This window comes from Carya illinoinensis, chromosome 12 (assembly GCF_018687715.1).
Source record: "Carya illinoinensis cultivar Pawnee chromosome 12, C.illinoinensisPawnee_v1, whole genome shotgun sequence".
Classification (NCBI taxonomy): Eukaryota; Viridiplantae; Streptophyta; class Magnoliopsida; order Fagales; family Juglandaceae; genus Carya; species Carya illinoinensis.
In genome coordinates, this window is record NC_056763.1 from 11,121,063 (window position 1) to 11,139,973 (window position 18,911).

The 18,911-nt window shown below is 37.8% G+C and overlaps 1 long non-coding RNA gene and 3 other non-coding genes across 4 annotated transcripts; all 4 read left to right on the top strand.

Annotated features, from left to right (window-relative positions):
- The first annotated feature begins 602 nt into the window (after positions 1-602).
- On the top strand, positions 603-3,618 carry LOC122290339. Its single transcript, XR_006236358.1, has 2 exons — positions 603-3,149; positions 3,260-3,618. It is a non-coding gene; the product is annotated as an uncharacterized LOC122290339 (long non-coding RNA).
- On the top strand, positions 793-866 carry LOC122290628. Its single transcript, XR_006236489.1, has one exon. It is a non-coding gene; the product is annotated as a small nucleolar RNA Z267 (small nucleolar RNA).
- LOC122290633 lies at positions 1,239-1,325 on the top strand. The gene has a single exon (XR_006236494.1). It is a non-coding gene; the product is annotated as a small nucleolar RNA R44/J54/Z268 family (small nucleolar RNA).
- Positions 1,636-1,712, top strand: LOC122290644. Its single transcript, XR_006236504.1, has one exon. It is a non-coding gene; the product is annotated as a small nucleolar RNA snoR122 (small nucleolar RNA).
- Positions 3,619-18,911: the final 15,293 nt, after the last annotated feature.

Below are 18,911 nucleotides of genomic sequence, written 5' to 3' on the forward strand. Positions count from 1 at the left end.
ATACACACAACACATTTTCACAATATATTTCACAACAATATTATAAGATGAAGGTATTTTTGTAATATGACGTTACCTTTATAAGGTGTTTTACAAAAATATTCCTTATTTAAAATATGGTTGTATAAAATGTTTTTTTATTTATTTATTGAGGGATTTGGAGAGGGGGATCCAATTTAAAACCTCTCTTATGAAAATTGGGTCTCATACTATCTAAGATATAAGCTTTTGGCCTCAGTCTGTATAAAATATTGTGTGTAAATCATTTTCCAACTCATAATGGGTTCCCGATACAGCCATATTTTTCTTTTTTTCCTTTTTTATTTTTTTATTTCATTGAACAAAAATGCTAAGCCAACCAATGTGGGTGCCGAATTTGTGGCCCCAAATCTTATTTTTCCTTAATGATTAATGAAGTATTTTTTTAGTGATGTTGTAAATTTTTTTATTTTTTAAAACAATATTTAAGAATATAAAAAAAATGAAAAAATATAAAAAAAATATATATATATATATATTTTTTTTTTTGCCTTTCTCGGTAATAGCACTACTCTTCCTTAAATCTACGGTCGTGATTTCTTATGCAAGAGAACGAAGCGGCTTCGTTTTGCCGTTTCAGTCGCTCTATATAAACACTGTAAACCCAAACCCTAACTCTAGAACACTCTTTCCTAAAAAATTTTGGTTTCTGAGTTCCAGTGTTCTTAAACCTATTTTTATTTCTCAAGCCCCAGGTCAAATTCTATGATTCATCTTGTTGTTCCGTTTTTCTTTAAAGACTGGTGAAATCTGACTGTTCCTGTGATGGTGTTAAATATACTTTGAGATTGATATCTGTGAAGTTAATCTAATATCTGAGGCATAGTTTTTTTTTATTAACATGGTTATAGTTGCTTTGCCTGCCTACAAAGTTCGGTAAATACATTAAATATTGTCAATTTCCACAATTTCAGCGGCAACGAGGCAGATTATCAATATTTTTGCTATGAGTTCGAAGTTTCTCTCTGTTTTGTTATTTCTTTTTTCTTTTTATGTAGAACATTTATTCTTCGGGTTTTGTATTTCGGTTATTATTATTTTTTTGGGATAATGGCTTGGAATTTTAGGTATCTTAATACTTTTCAGTTTTGTTATTTGTTATATTTTCTTGAATATGTGGTGCTCAACATAGATGTTGGCTCACCTCTTTTTATTTCTGGGTTCTGGAAATCACATTCCTTTCATGGCATATGGACTACACTGCAGGTGATGATAAAACAGACAGGGACATCTGTACTCCTTCGGAGGAGGATGACTTGTTCTAATGGGAATCTCTCTGATGCAGAGTATTTGCACTCACTAACATATGTACTTTTTAAGATATAAGCAGTGTGTCTTGTTTTCCAAGTTCTGTTCTTATTTCGTCTTTAAGTTGTATGAAATTTTTTAATCGAACTATATGTTCTTGGTTTGGTTTGCGTTAAACTTTTTAACTGATTGTCAGTGTTTAACTGATTATACTTCAACTTGATTTGAGCGATTGACAACAGAACAGATGAAAATCTATTGTATGTAGGGTTTTGTATTACGGAATGTTTTGTATGCTGCAACCATAATCTATTTGCTTGATATAATAGCTTTAAACATTTTATGATTCGCCAATGATGTATTTGGAATGCACGTATTATCAGATATGATTGTGATGATATCTAATTGTCACTACCTCTGAGGCAAAGCTTACTCTAGAGCACAAAATGCAATTTTCTATTGTTTTATATTCCCTACCTCCTTCTTCCCTCCCTCCCTCTCTCCACTGTTCTTTTTTTCCTCAATAATTGTTGTTTGTTGTTTATACTTGACACCCCTTTTTTGGGTTCATCTCGTTATCTTTTTGCATTCTCCTCTGATCTTTCTTGTTTTCTCCAGTTGATTATGATTCATCTGTTTGTGATCTTACCCAGCTTTTTTTAGAACATTTTCATGATATTAACTATTCTTAAGAATTGTCTTTGTAGACTGGTCGGTGAGCCCTTTTTCTGTTGCTATTTAAATTTTTAAATGTCTAATGCATTTTAACACAATTTATTTTAATTTTTGTTTCACTTTTTCATTTTGCATATGGTGGGATATTTTCTTCTTCTTATATATAAGTTCGTAAAATTCAAATTTTAAAATTTATTTTTCAAATCAAGTTACACTATATTGATAGTGTGTTTTGTAAAGGGTTTTAGAATAGAGATATTCTATCTGTATATAAACAATTGGAAAAAAAAGGGACTAATTACTGTACTATGCATGAAGCAGGGCAAGTATATGTAAATTGATTTAACACGGATTTTCTATTAGGTCATTAGTCATATCATCTTCAATTGAAGATGGTGAAAACTTTTTGTATTGTTTTTCAAACCTTATTGTTTGTAAGCATTGCTGAGTTCTTGAATTAATTTTAGCTAGTGGTGCCATAAAAATGTGTTTGTGAATAATTGTTCATGTATGTGTGCTTGTGGATAATTTTTCGTGTCACATCTTCGTCACATCTTCATTGTGGGTTCCTCTATTTTAGGGTAAAATAAAGAAATTACAAAAAGAAATAAAAAGAAAATATTACTTTAATGGTTTTTCCAAAGTTATACATAATCTACTTGGGATCTATAGTAACTAGGGGTTATGTAAAATATCCAAAATGCCATTTGTAGTCAAATTTTAACTAGAAAAAGTACAGAAGCTGATGCTAATACTCTTAAAAAGATCACTTGAGGCCATACCTAGAGATTATGGCAAGGAACACCGTTGCGGTCGGAAATCACCACGTTGGTGATAGAATACCAGCAAGCCAGGTGGTGGTCAAGCTAGTTTAGGGGGTGAGCAATAGTCAGTGTTGAGCAAGCTTTTCGTAGTGTGCACTGGTGAGGATGGCTAGGAACATTGTTGTGGTCACGAACTACCACTGACGATAGAAGATCATGGCAAGATTGATGGTAGTCGGTGACGATCTTGCTAGTGCAAGGATGCCTGACTGGCTTTGGTGGACTTTTAGCAACACGCATCCTCTACTCGTACTGTGCTCAATGTGAACAGCTTTTGTGGTCTAGGAACCACCACATTGGTGACAGAAAGCATCAGTGATTTTGGTTGAGGTCGGTGGTGTCCTTGCCAATTCACGAACGTCGGTGTGTAGGCCCTCCAACAACTTCTTGCTCTCTGCTCGCACTGTGCAGACGCACCTCTGTGGTGAGTGATTGGTAGAAGGCTCTGTAATCGTTGTATCTCTTCTATGCAGGTCGCTCGTCCTCAAACCTCACTGTACTATAGCGGCGGTGGCTACAGGTCCTACATCGAGTGCCTTTACGTGCAGTGTGCATGTCATGCACAGATCATGCTGCATACACAATCCCCTTTCTGTGTTCTTCCTACATTTTTTTTTCTTTATTTGCTACAGTATTAATAGAGTATATAACAAGAAAATAGCAAGGTTGAGGGGGGTTTACCTGCTTTGACGAAGACAATTTTGTGAGTAGGAGAATATCTTTCTTCTAATTCCGATATAGAGAATTAGTTGAATCTTACCAATGGTGTTAACTGTTAATATCAAAAATTTGCACATCAGGCATAAATGGAGGAAAAAGTCATTTCGATTCACGATGATAGTTTGAGGTATTGATATGATATTCTTTGTGTTCATCTATGAAATAAATAACAAATAAGTAAATAAAAGATAAATAAATAGAGACTAATTTAGGGGGTAAAATCCATTAGAATAGGTGACTTTACACTATTATGGTCTCGTATATCTTTCAATATGATAGAGAAATTTAGGGTCTCATGAGGTAGAAGATGATGTCTTCCTTGAGAGAAGATTCTCTAGAGTTATTGTGTGTGGTAGAGTATGGATGTAGAGAGCCTATTTAGGTTCGTGGAGATTTTCTCCTTATATAGGGATATTTATTTTTTTTGAATGATTTGAGTCATATTTGGCTTATGAAACCGTTTCAATTTAGGAGTTTGAGATTGCATTTAGATGTTAAATTAAGTTGAGAATTAATAAAATATTGTTAGAATATTATTTTTTAATATTATTATTATTTTGAAATTTGAAAAAAATCAATTGTTTATTATATTTTATGTTGAAATTTGTAAAAGTTATAATAATTAGATGAGATAAGTTGAGATAAAATTTGAATAAAATATTATTATTATTTTGAGATCTGAAAAAATTAATTTGTTATTTTATTATGTAAAAATTTAAAAAAATTATAATGATCAGATGAGATGAAAATTTTTACTATCAAAACAAGACCTAATGATTTTTTGTATGCTAATTTATTGCTTTGTTTTGCATTTGTTCAAACTCTACATTTTACCCCATATCCCATCTTGAGCCATGCCCTTAGGTACATTATTTTCTATTTAATTACTTTTTGGTAGATAATAATAGAATTTTACCCTATTGCATGTAAATGGAGTTGTAGAAGTTAACTAACTAAAACCACTTGTTCGGGGTAAAATCCCCATGTTTCAATTAAATCAAGCTCAGTCTATCAAAAGGTCAACATCATTAGAAGACGTGGAAAGAGATAAGGAGAGGGGAGATTAGGAAAGCAAATGTCAGAAGGGAAGGCAAGTGCGTAACTCCCGTCCTTGTAGTGGGTTCTTTACAAAATGATTTTAATAAAAATCAATATGAATTAAGGTTCGTTTTAAAATTTCCTTTTTGTTCATGTCAGGATATAAAAGACTCCATATTATAAAAAAATTCATTTTCTTAATTAAAAGACTACAGCAAAAAATCTTAAATTTTATAATTAAAGTTTATCGTACAAAATATCTTATCTAAGTCTTAGTGCTCTTTCTCTTGGGCTGTGCCCTTCCTGACCTGTCATGCTCATATTGTCCTTGAGATGGCACACAAAAAGTAAAATGAATTGATGACTCATAAGCATTACATTATACAGTCAAAATATATTAACATAGGTTTCAGTTATGTAATTATCATTCCATACATACATATCGTACTTATCATGCATGACCATTCTGTTCGTTTTAAAAACGTTGCGAGGTGAGGTTTTTCTTTAAAAATGTTTTCTTCTTTGAAACAGTTTTCCACACATCGCTGTCTTCATTTTGTAAAGAGTCTTTTCATGCATTCATCTTTTTACATACATTCATTTTTTCTTACATACATTCATGCATTCGATCCATTCATACATACATGAATTCCTTCTTAACATTTATATGTTCATTCTTTTCACTTTCATTGGCTGTTGTACATTATTGCGTCCCGTGTGTTGGGATAAGCGGTCTTTTAGATCTGATTCCGCCTATAGCCACTAGTTGGGAATCTATTCAGTCAGGGTGCAGCACTGCGTGCACTACCAGTACTACTTACCCAACATTGCAATTTACCTAGTCCAATTCATTGGTACCTTTTCATTTTCCATTCATATGGCCGTTATGCATTGTCATACATTATCCATTCAGTTCGTTCATTCATTTTCAGTCTATTCAGTCATTTACAATTCTTATAGTCTTTTCTTACAGTTCTTATGGTTCTTCAATTCTTACAATTCATAACAGTTGTTAAGGGAAAAATGAGTGTATTGGCATATTCTTGTGAAAACCTGTGTAAAATAGTATTGTAACAAGTGTTGTTGCGGAAAGACTTGAAGCGTGCTTGAAGTGTGCTCGTTATTGGTCAAAACAGATGTCTGCGCTCGACCCTAGCTCAATAGGGCGCTCGAGTGAACTCAAGCAGATTGGACCGCTCGACCCTCGCTCAACATGGAGCTCGAGCGAACTCAAGCAGATTGAATCGCTCGACCCTCGCTCGACACTGAGCTTGAGTGAATTCAGGCAGAGTGTGCCGCTCAACACTGAACTCGAGCGAACTCAAGCAGATTATACCACTCGACCCTCGCTTGACACTGAGCTCGAGCGAACTCAGGCAGATTATGCTGCTTGACCTTCACTCGAGCCAATGTTTCAGATCACTTACAATTTAGGATTTTGAAGCGCCTCATTTGATTGGAACTATAAATAGAACAGCTTAACTTCTGTTCTATGTGTGGAGAATCAGAGCAAAAACCCTAAGGGCCTTCAAGAACTTCTTAGAGCAACCTCTCTCCCATTTGATTGATTTTTTCTTGGATAAACACTTCTCTACCACAACATATTTAAAATCAACTCTTACATGAGTCCATTGAAGTGGACATATTTGTTGGCCGGAAGAGTCCGGAGCTGCTGTTGATGCAGAGATCGAGAGGTTCTCGTGGGAAGCTATAGGAAGGTCGGAGTTCTGACACTACATGCGTGTAGAGATCGAGTGGGTCACTCGTGGTGTTGCAAGCTAAGTTTAGCTACTACAAAGGTTTTGTGAGTGTTTCTAAATTGGTTGTAACGAACTAAAATTTCTATAGTGGATTTGAGGTGGTGTCTTATACCCGGAGTGGTTTTAGATTTTGAAGATGTTCTTCAAATGAGTTTCCACTCCGTGATCAAAATCATGTGTTGATTATTTGTGTTATTTTATTCATTTACTAACTGCTTGTTTGACTAATTTTCAAAAGGCCATAAAAATTAGATTACACCTATTCACCCCCCTCTAGGTGTAGTGTCGTGTAGAACCACTGCTTTTTCAATTGGTATCAGAGAGGTTTCACTCCGCTAGGATTTAGTTCCTGAGTGTGATCCTGCTGTAGTGGTCTAAATGGATAGGTCTCAATCACTCACATCTCCGCCATTTTTTGTTGGAAACAACTATGTGTATTGGAAAGTTCGAATGAGAGCTTTCCTTAAGTCTGTGGATGAACGAGTGTGGGCTTCCGTATAAAAGGGATGGAAACAACCGGTTGTTGTCATTGAGGGAGTCCAAACCCCCAAGAGTGTGGAAAATTACTCTAGGGATGAAGTCAACGAGTGTAGTTGGAATAGCAAAGGCCTGAATGCGATGTTCATGGCTGTGTCCCAGGAGGAGTTTAAGAGAATCTCCATGTGTGAAAATTGCAAAGAGGCATGAGACATTCTTGAAGTTACCCATGAGGGTATCAAGGCTGTAAAGAATTCTAAACTTCAAATTCTGACCACCAACTTTGAAGAACTTAGGATGAAGGATGATGAAACTTTTGATGGCTTCTATGGCAAACTTAATGATATTGTCAATTCTCGTTTTAATTTAGGGGATAGAATTCTTGAGAACAGAATTGTGAGAAAAGTCCTTAGATCCCTTCCTGAGAGATTTCGTCCCAAAGTCACTGCGATAGAAGAAAGCAAAGACTTGGACAACATGAGGATTGAAGAGTTGGTGGGTTCCATACAAACCTATGAACATACTCTTCCTGTGGATAAGAAAAACAAGTCCATAGCCCTCAATACTATTAGAGAGGAGTCTGGTGAATCTTCTGATGAACTTGCCATGAGTGACAAGGAGATAGCTTTTTATGCTAAAACATTCAGGAAAATGTTTGCCCAGAAAAACCCAGGACAGGAGAAGAGAAGGTTCAAAGGTTTCAATGGGGTTCAAGTTCAGAAAATCGAGAAATGAGCTATAAGCGAGAAACTAGAGTTGTCAAGGACAATATTCAGTGCCATGAATGTCATGGTTTTGGTCACATTCGATTTGAGTGTGCAAATTACAAAAAGGCCAAAGAGAAATCTAATGCTGCTTCCTTGACTGATAGTGAGTATGAGTCAAGTGACTCACAAGAGAGTTCTCCCATGAAGAAAAATCTCAATTACATGGCTTTCACTTCTTTTGTTGTAGGGAAAAGCCATAGTAGTGAATCTGTGGTTGAAATTGAGAGTGTTTCTGAAAATAAATCCGGGAATGAAGATGACTTGCAAGAAATCTATGAGAAGTTGTATAAGGAATGTGTGAAATTGAGGAAACTCAATAAAGTACATATTGAGGAAATAGATTTATGCACAAGAAAAAATGAAGGACTCCAAGGCAAACTAAGAGAAGCCATTGGTCTAACAGATGAGTTACAAAAGAGGAATGTGACTTTGAAAGATAAAGTGACAACTCATGAAAATGAGCTAACTTTGTTAAATACTAAGTTGCAGAAATTCTTCATTGGGACAAACCAGCTTGACAAACTCCTAAGTTTAGGAAAATCCTCTAGTGATAAGAGTGGTTTAGGTTACTTTGAAGAGAATCCTGATGCTCCTTCAAGCTCAAAAGCATTCTATAAAAGTGAGAGAAACACAGTGTTTGTTCTTGAAAAGACTAAGAAAAGGAAGGCTCATCCATCTGAAAAGGGTAAGAAGCCTTTGCAAGTGCAAAAGTTAGTTCCTCCTCCCAAAAGACAAGGAGCTCGCAACATGAACCCCATATGTCATCACTATGGAAAGATATGCCATATTAGACCAGACTGTTTTAAATTAATGAGTCACTTTGTGCATGCTCCCACTTTCGTTAAGAGTAGAACTGCTTATCCTTCTAGAAGGGGTAAGAATTACATGAATGGCCCTAAGAATGTCTCAACCTTCTTGAGACAAAGAATTAACAAATCAAGCCCCATGTGTCATCATTGTGGTAAGATTGGTCACATCTGACCAAACTGTTTTGAGCTTAGGAGGCACACCAAGAGAATTGAAAAGCCCTACTCAAGAAAATGGGTACCAAGGTGGATCATCCAAAAGGGAAAGACGCAAGCCACATATGGTTTTGGTGCTGTAGACTGACAGGTATGCATTACATGCATTTTCATTTTATTTTGTTGTTGATTTTTTTGTTAGTTGTCGAGTTTCTTTGTCGTTGTTTGCTGCTTGTACATGCACTCCATGATTGCGCTATATAACAATGGGGTTGTTAATTCTAAAATTTAGGTGCATGTGTCTTTTGAGATTTGTATCATATACCTATATTTTACAAAGGTTTGAAACATGAGTATCTCGTGTAATCTGTAACTGGCATCACACACTTCACTCCAAACTCAGTCAATTGACATTTCACCACTTGTGAGTTTTTTGGGGAGGCAATCAAAGGTGGTAGGAAGCTCTACCTACATATAGAATTGACCACGGGCTAGATAACCTCATCATGGTTCGCTTGTGCAAAAATATGGTATCTTAAAAGGAAAAGAAAAAGTGATGTTGTTATAAAAAAAAAAAAAAATAGGGGCGAAAAATAGAATAAGTTTTTTGTTTTCTTGAACATACTAAAACAGGTATTTAAACAGAAAGATTCAGGTCCTAAAAGCATTGGGTTTGACTTTCTGTGTCTTAAAAAAGCTTCCCAAGCACTTATGGTTTCATGTTCAGCCCAACCCCGCTCACGCTTTACGGTTGAAATTTCTTGATTGAGTAAGGACCGCTTTAAACATGCACGTCTACATTACTTGTGATATTTTGTTTTTACCTGCGTGTTTTATGAGAATATGATGCTCCTCTACATTTGATATGTACTCTTGATGTGAAAATTGACATTCCCAGTATTTGTCCAAGTCATGTGAGTGTTGTGTGTTTCAAAACTGGGCAAAATATGCATTTCTGGTGGTCTCGCTCGACCCTTGCTCGATACCACTCGAGTGACAACCGCTCGATAGCCGCTCGAGGGTTTTAATTTCGCTCGAACGAACGCCTGTTATAAAAACCCAGCGCCGCTCGAGCCACAGAGCACTATTTCTCTGTTTTGCTTTCTCCCGTGCGTTGCTTCTTCTTCTCTCTAAATCAATTGGTTTCCACTTGTTTTTTCTTCCAAAATCACCTTCAAATGAAGGTAAAGCCCCTTCTCTTTTATTTTTTCGTGATTTGGTGCTTTTATTTTGGGTGTATTTCCGTGTGTTTTGCATATGGGTTTCGGTTTGGGGTCTTTGAATATTTTTCTTGAAAATATTCCATTTATTTGGTTTATTGAAACTCCTTTGGAGTGTTGGTTACTTGTTTGGTTGTTTTTAGGAGGCGTTTGAAACTCCCATGGGTTTTTTCCCAAGTTTCTTACTTGGATGCACTCCAAGTGTTTGGTAAAATGCCTCAATGATGTTTGTTTTCTCTTTTTCATCATGCATTGGCATGCATATGGGACACTTTGGACTAGGCATATATCATTGATTTGAAAAATGAAGAGTGACATGGGCATGTACCGAGTCTTGCATTGTCGGTTGGCATTGTTGTGTCAGCATGGTTGGCATGCATTCATCTGGTCTTCACATTGTCTTAGCCTTGTCTAACGTCGTTGACTCTGTCTACAGCCAAAACCATGTCTCGACGTGTTCTTCCTCGCCATAACCCCCCTACACCCGCTCAAGCTCACTTCCGTAATGCACGAGCCTAGGAGTTGTATTCTCAGAATTCTCTCATCGTACTCCCATAGTCGAGCGTGAAGTGTCTCTAGGTGAGCTTACCGAGACTATCATTCCTCGCTTTTTTGAGTCTCGCAAGTGGTAGGCATTGACCACTGGTCATCCCACTCCTTATGTGGAGTTGGTTAGGGAGTTTTACTCCAACATTTATGACATGTTTGTTGATGACTTGTTTGAGATCAGTCTCCGGAACATTGTTTTCTGAGTAACTCCGGGCATGATAGCGACTCTGCTAAATGCCCCTCGTGTGTCCCATCTTGTGTTTTTCTATACACGGACATCTCCTCCCAGTCCACAAGTCATTGCTGGATGTCTTTGTGGTTGGCCTAATAATTGGGAAGGGACGACCCCTATTTCGACTACTCGTTTTACACCTGATCACCTCATTCTCAATAGGATTGTTCTCACTAATTTAGATTCTACTGGTCATAATAGTGATATGGGTCTTGACCGTGCCACTCTGCTGTATGCCTTGATCAATGGTGTCTCCATTGATCTAGGAAGTCTTCTGTGTCGAGTTATTATTGAGGCGTATCGGTCTTCCAAAACACGGACTGGGTTGCCCTTAGCTTGTCTGATCACCTGATTGGCCCTCTCCCAGTCAGTCATTTTACTTCCTCAGGAACCTAGAATTTCACTTAAGGCTCCTATTGGTCGTAGGACGGTCCAGCTTAATCGTGCTCACACTACCCCGCACCCTCTCCTTGTTGAGCACCCTCCCGCTCCCTCCTCTCAGCCTTCGAGCTCTCGGTCATCCAGCTCTCAGTCCTCTACATCAGCACCATCCACTTCAGCCCCCGGTTCTATTGAGCCCAGCCTTCAGCAGGTTCTTGACTATCTGGCCCGTCTTGACGCCCGGTTCGATAGTATAGATGCTACAGTTTACAGTCTCGATGTTAAAAATGATAATCTGCAACAGTTTGTAACCCAACGTTTCAACGACATCGAAGGGTAGCTTAATGAGGATGCAGATGGAGATGATTGATACCCTTTACCTGTTGTGACAAAAAGGGGGAGTAGTACAGTACTGACTCAGGGGGAGTGTGGAGTGTTACTTGTACCAACTCAGGGGGAGTGTTAGTTGTTTAGTAACATAGTGTTACTAACACATTTTTTGGGGGAACAACAGCTTTTGGTTGTCTTTTGATTTATATCTCATGTTAGCTGCTGTTGTTTGATTAATGGTTCTTGAACTCAATCTCTGATTTATTGCTTAATGAAATATTTATTTTCTGAAACTTGTACTTGATATGACTATTCATGAATTATGGTTTGTAAATTGCAAACACGTTTTTGTGCATATGTATATAGGTATGTTTAACAGTTTGCTAAGTGCATGCAGAAATATTTCAAAGTGTTCAAGAATATGAGTCTAGTGATGGGTGTGCTAGGATTAAGTCATATGTATAGGTTAGAGGTTTTGTCATAGAAATGCCAAAGGGGGAGATTGTTGAGGGAAAAATGAGTGTATTGGCATATTCTTGTGAAAACCTGTGTAAAATAGTGTTGTAACAAGTGTTGTTGGGAAAGGCTTGAAGTATGCTCGTTATTGGTCAAAACAGATGTCTTCGCTCGACCCTCGCTCAACAGGGCGTTCAAGTGAATTCAAACAGATTGGACCGCTCGACCCTAGGTCAACATGGAGCTCGAGCAAACTCAAGCAGATTGCACCACTCGACCCTCGCTCGACACTGAGCTCGAGCGAACTCAGGCAGAGTGTGCTGCTCGACACTGAGCTCGAGCGAACTCAGGCAGATTATGTCGCTCGACCCTCGCTCGACACTGAGCTCGAGCGAACTCAGGCAGATTGTGCCACTCGACCTTCGCTCGATACTTCGCTCGAGCCAATGTTCCAAATCACTTACAATTTAGGGTTTTGAAATGCCTCATTTGATTGAAACTATAAATAGAACAGCTTAACTTCTGTTCTATGTGTGGAGAATCAGAGCAAAAACCCTAAGGGCCTCCAAGAACTTCTTAGAGCAACCTCTCCTCCATTTGGTTGATTCTCTCTTGGATAAACACTTCTCCACCACAACATACTCAAAATCAACTCTTACATGAGTCCATTAAAGTGGACATATTTGTTGGCCGGAAGAGTCCGGAGCTGCTATTGATACAGAGATCAAGAGGTTCTCGTGGGAAGCTATAGGAAGGTCGGAGTTCCGACACTACATGCGTGTAGAGATCGAGTGGGTCACTCGTGGTGTTGCAAGCCAAGTTTAGCTACTACAAAGGTTTTGTGAGTGTCTCTAAATTAGTTGTAACGAACTAAAATTTCTATAGTGGATTTGAGGTGGTGTCTTACATCCAGAGTGGTTTTAGATTTTAAAGATGTTCTTCAAATGAGTTTCCACTCCGTGATCAAAATCATGTGGTAATTATTTGTGTTATTTGATTCATTTACTAACTGCTTGTTTGACTAATTTTCAAAAGGCCATAAAAATTAGATTACACCTATTCAACCCCTCTAGGTGTAGTGTCGTGTAGAACCACTGCTTTTTCAACAGTCATTTTTAAAAGAAAATAGTTTTCTTTCTTTTGATGAAAGTCATTTAAAATATAGTTTTCTTTCTTTTCTTGAAAGTCGTTTTAAAAGAAATTTCTCTTTTTATAAAAGTCATTTAGAAAAAGAAGTTTTCTTTCTCTTAGTTTGAAAATGTCCATTCTTGCATCTTTTAAAGTTTCCTTTCGTGAACATACATACAATATGTGACGCACCCAACTTTCACGTACGGACATGTAGAAATCGAGGTGTTAGGATGATAACAACATGGGTTACACATCCCATTGCTAAGTGCCAAGTGTGTGCACAAGCAAAAGTGTACAACAAAAATAACGAAGTGGAATAATAAAGTCAGTCAATTAAGTACTAGAATTTGTTTAAAAACAAATTTGCTTAAACAAAAGTATTTCAAAAGTATTAAAATTATTCGATAAAAACACAAGAAACCAAAATACAAGATCCCAAAAGCGGAAAACCAATTTCGACATAAAAGCAAGTAACACCAAATCATTCATCCGGCAGAGCCACCTCTTCAGACTCAGCCACCTTGACATCTATATCAAAATCTACTTTACCAAAGATGGTACCGCAGGTAAGTAATAGTCCAAATAATCCACAAGATAGAAAATACATCCAAGCAACAATAATATGCATGAACATGATGTCATATGCGAAAATAATCATTTCTCAGAAATATTTCATTTTTTTAACTCATGCCAAAAATCACATTTGGCCAAAAACATTTCATTTAAAACATTTTTCTCTCCATTTTTCTAGAAAATGGCCCAAAATCCAATATCAAATCATTATCCAATTTAATCCGCATGCAGCATGGTCTCTCCTAGGGACCATCCACACACTCTGGCTCCTATGCCACACCGTAGGTAACGACTACGCATGCGACATCTACAAGAGTGATACCCAGTTCCACACCTAGCGCGTACGTAGCCAAGTATCCCCTAACCTCAGCCAGCAGAGGAGCTACAAAGTCGACACGAGAGTGTTACCATCCCGTTGTCGCCCAGCAACAAATCAGGGGACGTCAATTAATATATTGCACTCTCGAGTGACCAGAGGTGCTCCACCCAGATAATGTCCCACGTCGGCTTGGGGTCGTGACACACGCACCCCAAAATCCATTTAAACACATAAAAACCAGTTTCCATTTCCCACACATGTACATGCATGCCATTATGCAAAAAATCCAATTTTCCTTTTACAAACATGCACATGCATGCTCCATGCAATGCATACATCAAGATACAAAATATCCAACAAATCCCAACATCAACCGACATACAAATAACTTCGTCCTCCAATCCATCCAACCCTTGAACTTCTCGAACTCGGTCCGGCACAACAACCAATCACAAATTATTGTTAATTGTAAAAATATATTTAAATCTTAAAGGATGTTTGAAAAATACTTACAGCGCTATAAAATAATTTTCGAATGATCAATGAGCTGCAAAAGGTGCCAAAAAAGCAACGTTATATTGTAAAACACACTGTGGCCATGGGTCATAAAATACCTACTTTTGAATGGGAACAAACTAAGATTTGGTATTGATAGGGAATGACTTAGAGGTATTAGTGAAGTTAGTGGAAATGGTGGTTGATCGTGGGTGGCTGCGAAAACGGCTGTGGAAGTCAAAAATGGCCAAAACAGAGTTAAACTCGTGGTGGTTGCTCCAGCGATGGATCGGAGTTGAAGATGGGTGGGTTAGGTCGGCAATAGGTTGGTGATGAAGTGGTGAAAAAATGGTGGCATGGGGTGGCGTGATGGTGGTGGAACGAAGGAAAAGTCATGCAGATCGGTGGGGCTCACGGCTGCTAACGGTGGTGAGGGAGGGGGGCTGAAAATTGGTGGGGGTGTGCACCTGCCGGTGGGGAGTCGAATAACGGGGGTGGTGTAAGTCACGGCGGCGGCTGGGGTGAGGGGAAGAAATGGACGGGAAGGGAGAGGGAGGGAGAGAGAGGGCCGCATGGGCTGGTGGGGGGGGGGGGGAGGAAAGGAAAATAAGAAAAAGAAAGAAAGAAGAAAAAGAAAAAGGAGAAAAGAAAAAAAAAAGAAAAAAAAGAAAAAAGAAAAAAGAAAGAAAAGAAAGTGAGATCCAGTCCTCACATCTTGGGTCAAGAAACTGGTCCAACGAAAATTATTTTTAAAATAACAAGTTAAATAAAATAATTCAAATGCAGTGATAAATAAAATAAAATAATAAAATCTAAAACACAATAATTTTAAAACCTAAAAATAAAATAATTTAATTTAAAAAGCAAATTAAATACAAAACAATAATTAATATTAATAAAACACCTCAAACTAAATTTCCCAACTAAATAAATCCAACTAAAATCCGATAAATTCAAAACAAAAGAACCAATATTTTAATTAAATTAAAATACTTCTTCAATAAAAGTACACATAAAAGCGGGGTATCACACAATACATACTGCATATAGCATTCATTCACATGCATACACATACATACTTTGGGTGCTTGAAAAGGGGCTGCCAAGAAGGGTCGTTACATACTTATACTTGAAAACTTAAGTTTTGTTTTCTTTTATTTAAAGCGTGTCTCGTAAAGAAAAAGTTTTGTTTTCCCTTTAGAGAAAAAGCTTTTGGTTTCTTTTTCTTTTATTTAGGAAAAACTCTAAAAAAGTATGAACGCAATACTTACTTAGACTTCGTGCCATACTCAATCCATGTAGTCCATTTGTGTGCGTGTCAGATGACAACCTACTTGCATACACATAACTTTACATCATCATCTATTTAATGCATAAATAATTATTCTAAAAAATAGAACTATGCCTCACTTGGAACACTCTCCATCCATCCTTGGGCTTTTACGTGCCATTTACTATACTAAAACTTTTGGGGTCTTCTTCCTTAAAGTGAACCCCCGTGATTCACTTTAGGGTTAAGGCACTAAGATCTCCGTCCCGTTATTCTATTTCCACATTCTTACGCATGATTCCGACCGAAAGAGTCATGCGTTCCAACCTTAGACGATATACTTGTCACTGCCTTCACATATCATAGCCCATACTAAATCCTCATTCCCATCCGGACAGGCTACATGAATTCAAGATAACTCTGGGGCTAACACACCATGTAACCATGCTGAAGACAGATTATCCATTATATATGGTGAACCTATCCAGCACACATGTCTCGCCAGAGGTAAATGTATCTTATCCCCTTGTATCACCTAAGACTAACTTATAATTCCAATAAATGCCCGCTTGTATAAACAAGCTCCATACTCCAATACCAACTTGCTCAGACCCAGTTGATAGGACTCTTCCTACTTTTCGGCCCTATACAAGTTCATCCCAACACTTGACAAGAGAGGACTGTATCCAAAATGCGCCTCTGTCACATCACGTAGCTTGAGATAAATTCCCAAGTTATAGCACGACGCCTGTCATACTTCCGCTGCATTCTCTGATACCTTTCCACCACTTCTATATACTTTCGGCCATAAGTCAACCACAAGGTGACACCTGTCACCTCGAAGTACAGGCCATGTCACCACTGCTTCAGGACATTGTTACACAGTTTCTGACACTACACCATACACTCCACGCTTCTCTGCTAAGCCATCCAACCCTTCGTGACACATCATCCTGTGTATCAAGACATAGCATAGAGTACACCCCTGTGAACTCTCTTCCATCCACACTATGACACACATCGTTACGATGCACGCCTCATGGTACATCACTACACAACATCGAGTACACACCACGCGTACTCCCTTCGCTACATCACTTGTTACACACATTGTACGGTGAGTCGCTACACGACACAGAGCACACGCCACATATACTTTCTATATTTTTCACCACACATCATTATGTGCATGTCACACGGTGCGTCACGGTACTACACAGAGTACACTCCACACTTATTCCCTTCACACTTCACGTCACATCACAACTATGGCATCCATCTCACGCCCATACTCACAGCGCAATCCACAACACTACATAGTCAAGCCCAAAACTTCACAACTACACAGCGAACTCCACAATTACTAACTACGCATTTTACAGTCCAACCAACCAACTAATATTAACATAAATAACTAGAGATATAGGGTTATACGATGACGGGATAACCCGTGTGTCGCTCGCTGCCCGTCACGATCAGGGGGTCGGAGGAGTCGTACGTGTCACCGCATACGATGGTTGTACACCATGTAAAGTGAAAGTTTGGGCTTAAAAATAGCTAGGCATGGTCTTGGAAAGGCTCAAGGTGGTCTCGTGGTGGTCAAAGGTGGCGGAGCACGGCGGCATCACGTCATGAACAATGCATCCGAAAAGAAGGGAGGGTGCTTGAGGTGGAGAAAGGCCATGGAACTTCATGGGAAGCTAGGGAGAGGTAGATGAAGATGTGGTGGAGCTGTGGTGGTGAGGTGATGGTTGGGCGGTGGCTCACGACGACGGATTGGCCACAAGAAGTGCAATCCATGCCTTGGAGAGTGAGGGAGAGTGAGAGCTGTGCAAAGCTCTGTTGGGCATGAAAATTGTTGAGAAAGGTCATGGTGATGAGAGGAACAAGATGGTGGTGGTGAGACTCCATGGGTAGCCGTGCATGGTGGTGCAACGGAACGTATGGTTGTGGTGACCCATTGGATAAAGAGAGATAGGTAGGGAAAACAAAGGACATGGGAAGGAAGCCCATGATGTGGTGGTGCTGGTGGAAGTGCTTGGTAGTCGTTTTGGCATTGTATGGCAGCGCTAGGTGGAGAAATGGGTGTAAAACCCATTTTGAAGATGATGCCTTGGAGAGAGGAGGAGGGCATGTAGGGGCTCGCTGGTGGTAGGGACTGTTGGCCGGCGTGAGGGGAAGGATCAGTGACTAGAGTTGAGGCCAATGGTGGTCAACGGCGGTTGGGCTATGGAAATGAAGTGCAACACGGGTGGAAGGAAGAAGCAATGCACGACGTGCATGGGAGAGAGAGAAAAGAGAGAAGAGAGAGAGAAAAAAGAGAAAAGTGAGGAGGAAAAGAAAAGGGCTTGGGTATTATCCAAATCTTTCGTTTCAGAATTCTCAAAACGATTTAATAATGAGTTTAAACACTGATTTGAAAACACTTATGTGTTTTATTTAAACTAAAGTTTAAAATAAAATACTGAGAGAAATTAAAATAAAATATTATTTTATAAACTAAAATTTATAAAATAATATTTCTTCATCATTATTTAAAATGATGAAGTATCGTTAATTACTCAAAGAGAATAAAACTATTTAAATTAATTTTAGAATTTTCAACGTAAAGTTAAACCTCTTGATATTTTAAAATGACTTACAAAATTTAATTTAAATAATTATCCAAAATTATAATATTTTAATGAGCTCTAATATTTTAGAACTCTTTAAAATATTATAATTGTGTTACTTTAAAAATAAGCTTATTTATTAATACTGGAAATATCTCATATAAATATTTTCAGAACATTTAAAATATCTATAAACTTTAAAATATCTATCTTATTTTGAAATCCATTGGATAATTTCAAAAACACGCCATTGAGGCTCGACACATAGGACAAGGCTCATAATGAAAGAATAAAGAATGAGCGGATATCACAAGGTGTGAGAGAAAAGGGAGAAAAAGGAGAAATGAGGGAAAGAGTAGGTCAAGCACACTGGAGGAGTAGGAAAAAGTTGTCATTCCTTACCACTCCCAATGGACACGATAAAAGAGGGATCAGATCAAATGAAAGGACGACTTCTTTAAAACGATTCCTTTAGCTTATTAAGCCTCATGATGAGAGCTCTAAAGAAATTATCTTTTTCAAAAAAATTGGTCTCCGACCTTTATTGTACAATGAAAAATGAAAGACTACAAGATATTGTAAAAGGAAAATAATAGGATTACTACTATTTTACTACCTATTTACTACTCATTTTGTATTTCATTTTTTTTTAATTTTTTATTTTACTTAATGGTCAATGAAGTGACTATTAGTAAAATTATATATTTTTAAAATTTTTTCTTAATGGCTAAAGATGTTAAAAAAATACTTAAAAGAAAATGATAAAAAAATAAAAATTCCTAAAACCTTATAAGTAGTAAATGAGTAGTGATAGGGTAGTAAGCCTATCACTA